The following is an 8,717-nucleotide window of genomic DNA, read 5'->3' as shown; positions in this document are numbered from 1 at the left end:
TTTTACTAAAATGACTTAATTATTTCTTACCATTTTTGTCACGCTTCTTTCACACTTTATTTCACTGCTTTCTCAGTACCTCCTTCTGTTATTATTGATCCCAAGTAGTTGAATGCATTGTTCTGTTTCAGCACTATACTATCTCCCACTTGAATGTTTATTTCTTCGTGTTCTTTACAACTAACTAATAGTTCTGTCTTCCCAATGTTCACCTTCAGTCCCTTCTTTTCTATGGCTCCGCTCTATGCAAATACCATTTCTTGCAGTTCTTTCTCTGTGTTTGCTGATGACCAAATCATCACATCCGTTCCCACAGTTCGTTGTTCCCTTAATTCTGATGACAGTGTCTCTATTCTATAATGACGAGAAACAAGAATGAACTCAGAGCTAATCCCCGATGGAGGCCAACCTTCACAGAGACTGCTTCAGTCTCCCCATATTTTGTTTATATGGTGGTCCTTGTCCTCTCATTCATCATTCTCACTAACCGTACCAACTTCTCTACTACTCCTCTCTTTCTCAAACACTAATGGACTAGCCTTCTTGGTACCCCGCCATATGCCTTTTCAAGGCCTACATTAACCTACAAACTTTTCTGTTTCTTTCTAGATACTTTTCTTGGACTCGTCTTACTATAAAGTTATCATAAACTGAGCTCTTTCCTTCCATAAACCAAAACCGCTGCTTGAGTGTATCTATCAACTCTCTCAACCATTCTTCAGCTATTTCTAGTATCTTGAATACTTGCCCCAAAAGCTTTATTCCTCTGTACTTCCCATGGTTTAACTCGTATCCTTTTGTTCATCCAACTTAATCATCCAACTATCTTCACAATCCCTTGGCATTTCCTTTGCATCCCAGATCTCTTCCAATAGAGTGCGCACCCACTCTGCCTAGATTTCCCAATTGCCATAACCATTTCTGTTGCTATATCTGGTTTTCTTGCAGCTTTATTCACTTTTCTTTTCTTTACGGTAGTCTCTACTTCCCTCTCTCTGATGTTTGATATTGGCTCTTCAACTGGAGGAACATGTTTTTGTTCCTAACGCTCATTCTCATTCTTTGTATAATAGTTGGGAAAATAGTCTTTCCTTTTTTTTTTTCTTTTTTTTTTTTTTTGTACTTCCCCTTCCTCAATTAAGATATTTCCAGAAATATATCATACCATCTTCATCTCGGTTCTTTCCAACAGTCCTTCCTCTTTCCTCTGAAGTGCACAAGTTTCGGCCTTGGCAACTGTCTTGTAGAATGCAGATCTTCATTTTAAGCCTTAATTGGATTTTTTGTCTAAAACAAATCCAGTTACTTTTCTAACTCTCACTTCTTTTTAGTACCACCCTCTGTTTTCATTAATCCCAAGTAGTTAAACTTATTGTTCTGTTTTTATATTGTACCATCTTCAACTGGGCTCCACAAGGCATTATAAGAGTAGAAAGACCCAGGCCTACCTGGCTGAAGACTTTGAAGCGTGTAGTAGATGATGAATGGAGACGTATTGATTTAAAAGCTCATGATACAAACGACTGGCTAAATCTAACTGAGGCCCTTTACGTCAATAGGCAAAGAAGGAAAGGATGATGATGATAATATATATATATATATATATATATATATATATATATATATATATATATATATATATATATATATATATATATATATAACAGAGAGAGAGAGAGAGAGAGAGAGGAGAGAGAGAGAGAGAGAGAGAGAGAGAGAGAGAGAGAGAGGAGAGAGAGAGAGAGAGATACTATTAGAAAGAATTGAGACAATTTTAAAGATTTTTACAAAATTAATCAAAATCCCTTAAACGTCTCAACAGAAGAAATCGGGAGCTTTTAAAATGTTCGATGATATAAGTTAAAATCCTTAAAAAAATTGATTTAAGGGATTGACATCCTTTAAAAGTCCCACTAAATCGATCAAAGGTTATTTAAATTGTCCAATAGGAAGAACAAACTTGCTATTAAAGTCAAACAAGTACTCAAAGACTGTGATGGTAAGAGATTTACACTGACTTTACAACTGCCGCATGTGTAGTAGGAGTAGTAGTAGTAGTAGTAGTAATTGGAGTTATTGTTGAACAACTAGTAGCTACGTTATTATTTGTATTAGGAATGTTAGTTGTTGTATAAGTAATGCAAAAGGATGATTGACTTTTTTCAGCAAAATATTTTTTTTTTGTATGTCAGACGATTTCTCTCTCTCTCTCTCTCTCTCTCTCTCTCTCTCCATTAGGCGACAATGCTTTCAGTCTTTTGAATCAATGATACTACTTAACCATATTGCAAGACGTAGGTAAAAGTACGAGAAAAAGATATGGGGTTGGAATTGTATGGAATTCACTGTAGTAAAATAAAGAGAATGAAACTCTGTGAAATTTACTTTGAAATGAAAGAGAGAGAGAGAGAGAGAGAGAGAGAGAGAGAGAGGAGAATGTTAGTAAGATAGTGAAATTTGTTATCAAAACGAGAAAGGAAATTATATCAATTTGCTGCTTAAGCCAAGGGACAGAGAAGGAATATTTTGAATAATACTGCATAAACCAAGAGAGAGAGAGAGAGAGAGAGAGAGAGAGAGAATCAACAATATGCATTCCTCTCTTCCGCAGTCCCCCTATCCTCCAAACCGACCCAAACTGGCAACCTTTTGTCCTATTAAACATCATTAAAGTACTCTCACTTATAGAACTAGGGTACGCCAAAGAGCATGAAGCAGAAGAAGAAGAAGACGAAGAAGAAGAAGAAAAGAGAAGAAAGAAAGAAAAAGGTATAGGTGATTTCTGGCAGACAAATTTGAATGAGGAATATTATCATAGATTTTATAAGCTGATGCAAGTTCATGATTATTCTTACATGTCTGTTAGTTTTTTTTTTTCCTTCTTTGTTATTTGATTCTTTATTCTAGTTTATCCCTATTCTAATTGGTTCCTCTTTTTATGTCTTTACATGTGAGCATCCATTGTTCTGTGTGGCCTCCTCCAAGGATTTGTATATGTTTTTGTATGACAGAAGTTAAGTTTTTAATTCTTATTATGTATTATTCCAATTATTTTCTTGCTTTATTTAATGTTTGTTAATTGAACAAACTACAGGTTATAAAAGAGTTTTGTGTTTTATGTTGGAATTTATTTCGTTGTTATATCTTCTAGGCAAATTGATTTGATTTTTGAACTATGTATGGAAGTTTTATTTGTGATCATATGAAAATTATTTTAATTAGACGAGATATAGAAAGTCCAAAATCTACTAAATCTAATGTATGAGAGAAATTACTACGGAAATAAAACTAGAAAAAAAATATATCGAAGTAAAGGAGAGAAAGTATATTTTCTAAATAAGAGTTATAAAACAGAGAGAAAGTGAGAGACGTAAACTTAACAATGCGATAAAAGGGGAAATGGAGGACGACTGTGCTGTTTCCAAAGTGAAACACTGGAGAGAATATGATAGAGCTATGTTATCCATGTGAGAGAGAGAGAGAGAGAGGAGAGAGAGAGAGAGGATTATTGTATTGTAAATGTTAAGAAACAATAAAATATATTTTCATCAATCAAGCTAGATGAAAAATATGTATTGTAAACCACAAGAGAGAGAGAGAGAGAGAGAGAGAGAGAGAGTTGGTTTAAACTGGAAAAGAGAATGTGATAAAGTGTTGCAAACCAAGTGAGAATCTTATGAAATTGAATAAATCACGAGAGAGAGAGAGAGAGAGAGAGAGAGAGAGAGAAAGTTGCAATGAATGCATGACTGCAGCTGAGGCATGTGTTGTCGCTATTGTTAACAGTATTGTACACCCTTGTTACTGCTTTCCTGGACTCTGCATTCATTACTGGGATCTTCATTTGTTCATTTCTTCTTCTCTTGAAATACATCACATTCATCGTTCTCTCTCTCTCTCTCTCTCTCTCTCTCTCGTATGTTTTGATACTAGTAACAACAACTAAACTCTCTCTCTCTCTCTCTCTCTCTCTCGTACGTCTTGTTACTAATAACAGTAACTTAAACTCTCTCTCTCTCTCTCTCTCTCTCTCTCTCTCGTATTTTTTGTTACTAGTAACAGCAACTAAATCTCTCTCTCTCTCTCTCTCTCTCTCTCTCGTATTTTTGTTACTAGTAACAGCAACTAAATCTCTCTCTCTCTCTCTCTCTCTCTCGTATGTTTTGTTACTAGTAACAGCAACTAAATCTCTCTCTCTCTCTCTCTCTCTCTCTCTCTCTCGTATGTTTTGTTACAAATAACAGCAATTTAATCTCTCTCTCTCTCTCTCTCTCTCTCTCTCGTCGTATGTTTTGTTACAATAACAGCAATTTAATCTCTCTCTCTCTCTCTCTCTCTCTCTCTCTCTCGAATGTTTTGTTATTAATAACGGCAACTTCGTCTCTCTCTCTCTCTCTCTCTCTCTCTCTCTCTCGAATGTTTTGTTATTAATAACGGCAACTCGTCTCTCTCTCTCTCTCTCTCTCTCTCTCGTATGTTTTGTTACTAGTAACAGGCAACTAAATCTCTCTCTCTCTCTCCCTCCCCCCCCCCCTCTCTCTCTCTCTCTCTCTCTCTCTCTCTCTCGTATGTTTTGTTACTAGTAACAGCAACTAAATCTCTCTCTCTCTCTCTCGTATGTTTTGTTACAAATAACCAGCAATTTAATCTCTCTCTCTCTCTCTCTCTCTCTCTCTCTCTCGAATGTTTTGTATCAATAACGGCAACTTCGTCTCTCTCTCTCTCTCTCTCTCTCTCTCTCGAATGTTTTGTTATTAATAACGGCAACTTCGTCTCTCTCTCTCTCTCTCTCTCTCTCTCTCCTTTCTCTCTCTCTCTCTCTCTCTCGTATGTTTTGTTACTAGTAACAGCAACTAAATCTCTCTCTCTCTCTCCCTCCTCCCTCTCTCTCTCTCTCTCTCTCTCTCTCTCTCTCTCGTATGTTTTGTTACTAGTAACAGCAACTAAATCTCTCTCTCTCTCTCGTATGTTTGTTACTAATAATAGCAACTTGATCTCTCTCTCTCTCTCTCTCTCTCTCTCTCTCTCTCTCTCTTATGCATTACACAGTTTTCTTACTTAACTTATGTAAACAATAGAGGAAGACGTACATGTGTACCTTGATTTTCCGTCACCTTTGCTATTTTTTTAGTTCTCCGGATCTTCGAACTATTTCTTTTTGGCAAAATCTGTTTGTTCTAAAGGAGCCCTTATTGAATTTGCATGCTTCAGATTTAGCATACAATGTGAACGTGTAGAATTTGTTTAAATGAATAAATTGCAATGGTGTCTGAGAACTTTTAAATCTGGAAGGTATATAGAGAATTGGACATTTCAGGTATGATTCATATTTCACCGTAAATCTGTAAAAAAAAAAAATCTATTACTTTGAAGTTGTATGTAGATTCGAATACATTTCACAGGGGATCTAAAATCGGGGTTGTAGATGGCATAAAATTTACCATCCCAAAAGACAAAATGACATTCGAAACCTATCCAAGATTACTGACATCAAAGTTTTTTTTTTTTAATATCCAATTTCAAAACTATCTGACAAATCGAACAACTTCAACCCTAGTTAGCCTTTACCCATATTTTTTATTCACGATTTTGCATCCTACAAGCCTAGGCTTGAGAAATACTTTAGAATGTACGACCCATTAACATTGGCTAAAATATGCAATAGTAAACACAAAGTCTAACAACACAGCCCCATGAAGGCTATCCTTTCCCTGCTTCAGTCATCTGTAACAGTATCACGTGCTGAGTCTTTTTTTTTTCGTTCTTTCTTTTTGAATAACAGTTGTGTCCGTGTGGCTGGCGGGTTGAAATTGCACTCACGATATGTTCTACATATTGCATGGAATGACTAAAAGGATGCCTGTTGTCTTTAGCAAAATGATGTTAGTTTAAAAGCTAGGCCCACGGTCAGAAAAGAGAGTCCCTTGACGTTAGCTTGAGCAAATAGCGGCCACAAAAAAAAGGAAAAAGTATGAGCATTTGATTTTGTCATTTACAAAATTCTCATTAGTTTTGCTTGTTACTTTTTGTATTGTTAGCATTGTTGATGTATTTTTTTCATCAGTAAATTAACTAAAATTTGTTCCAAAATATCATCATCTCTCTCTCTCTCTCTCTCTCTCTCGCTCTCTCTCTCTTATAATTCGATTAGATTTTTTTACCTTGAGTTCTATCAATTTCATTATCCCTGTTCCAGATATTAATACCAGGCACCGTCGTTCACAAGGTGTAAGATTTTACCTAATTCTGATCTCCTGCAATCAGATCATCTAAGAGTCTAACTATACCTCCAGCAGTTTAAGTCGTAGGCCTACTCAGTATGCAGTTAATTTCAACACTTGCCTTTTCTTTCATAAGCCTCAATACTACACATCATTCTGAAGTTTTATTCCGGCTGTGAGCAAATTGTGGAATAATTTTACCTTGTATCGCTGGAACTTCATAATATTATCAAATGCTATTTTTGCTGTTGTTGTTGTAGAGAAAGTTAGCATAGAGCCTTGTTTCTTCTTCTATCTGCTGCTTATCTGTTTAAAATTAGTTTATCAAATGTTCTGTTTTGTTATTTCCAATAGTTTTTTTTCTTTCACAGACTTGTCTTCTTTTCTAGTTGGGTCTCAAGGGTTTACTGGTAGTTTGCTTTTCCACCTAGAATTGCTGCTTACCTAGTATTAATAATGATAATAATAATAATAATAATAATAATAATAATAATAATAATAATAATAATAATATAGCCATTAAATACATCTCTCTCTCTCTCTCTCTCTCTCTCTCTCTCTCGATATATATATATGTATATATATATATATATATATACATATATATATACATATATATATATATATATATATGTATATATATATATATATATATATATACATATAAGTTCAATGTTCAATAAATTATCAATTTCGGATAAAAGCACTTTCAAAATTGACCTCAGGTGCTACAAATGGTTTCAGCCCAAGGCTAAACCCGATCGCTTGATCATGAATTCCCTGCCCGCGATCTGCGTTTCGTGTTACATAAATCATATCGTTTAATTATTGGTTATTTTTCACTATTATCTTTTTAAAATCCTCTTTCGTCTGATTTCCAGTCTATTTATTCTTGATATATTCGTTTTCTATATACAGTACGTGGGAACTGGAAACTTGTCCAACGTGTGTTGGTGATTAGACCTAAGGTGGAAGAAGTTTAGACCTAAGCTTGTACCTCAGTGCGTTCATATTATTTTAAATGATAATAATATTGGTAATAGAAATGTTGGTTATGAGAATCATAATTACGAATAATTCCTACCACAGCTTTCATTATACCCTTAACCTCGTTACATACCCACTTGGTTAGGTAATGTGGTATTTGATATGGATGTAACCCAAGTCCCCGTTAAATGTGGGTGCGAGTGTCTGCATGCTGTCCCCTGATATGCTATCTTGAAACATGATTTAAATTGCCATTTTTTTTTTCAGTTTTAACAATATTCGGAGAACTGGTTGCCAATTTTCACAGACAGACACACATTATATATATATATAATATATACAGTATATATATATATATATATGTGTGTGTGTGTGTGTGTGTGTATAAAAGCCATATATTATGCCCCCGTGCATGTTTATGTGTATGTCGGTCTGTATATTTTTACGAGAAATTATATAGACCCTGAAATTTCGAGCTTAAATTCAAAATAACAATAAAATTATTAAATAAAAAGATAAACTCGCTGTATTGGAACCACCCATAGTTACTGACATCAGTCTAACAAGGTTTGTTACCAGTTTCAGCAAGCTCTCAGTAGGCCTATATATTTTATCCAGCCTCAGGACCTGCACGAGTGAATAAACGCTCAGCAGTGTTAGAGATAAACAACTAAAGAAATTTATGAAAGAATGATATATTTTTCCCGGCCGCTTGTCATTTATACCAATGAGATATACCTTAAAGCAGACATACCAACCCTTGGCTATTTGCCGGGACATGTAACCGATCCAGATTTTATTTTTTTTTTTTATTTTATTCAGCGTGGCAGAGATAATTAGATTGCAATCCACGGTGCTTTTATGTTTGCAGTTTTTCCCCTCGTGATATTGACAACAACAACATTTCATCACTCGTTGCCTACAGTTATTACAAGTTGCTATTCGTAGCGACGACCTATTTTGATGGGATTAACAATGTCCGGTAATTTTCCAGATATTTGTGACTACGTTTTCATGTTTTTAAGTTATCAGGTTGAACTTAAATGATTGAATGCTTTTGGTAGAAATGAATTAGTTTATTGCCTTTGGACTATCTATCTATCTATCTATCTACTTATCTGTGTATCTTTATCTATCTATTTGTGTATCTATCCTATCTATCAATTTATGGGGGAAACTGGCGGTAAATATTGAATTACCCTTTTTTTATTTACAGTATTTAGTCTTATTTAGTCTGTCTATCTGCTTATCTGTTTATCTATAAAATAAGCTTGAAACTTTACGAAGAAATTAAATCATATATTATTTATTAAAAGTATTTTAGTGTTGTGTCTTTTCATAGGAAACAGTTACTTTCTTACGATTTCACGATACGTCGACATTACTTTCCTCTACTCCAGACCTCTATAAAGACTAGTGCCAAACTCCTCTAAGTAATAGAAATTAGAAACCCTTTTATAGGTAGTAGGATGGCTGAGGCACCAGCCACCCGTTGAGATACTATCACTA

This window comes from Palaemon carinicauda, chromosome 31 (genome assembly GCF_036898095.1).
Source record: "Palaemon carinicauda isolate YSFRI2023 chromosome 31, ASM3689809v2, whole genome shotgun sequence".
Lineage (NCBI taxonomy): Eukaryota > Metazoa > Arthropoda > Malacostraca > Decapoda > Palaemonidae > Palaemon > Palaemon carinicauda.
Note: the sequence above shows the minus strand (reverse complement) of the source record.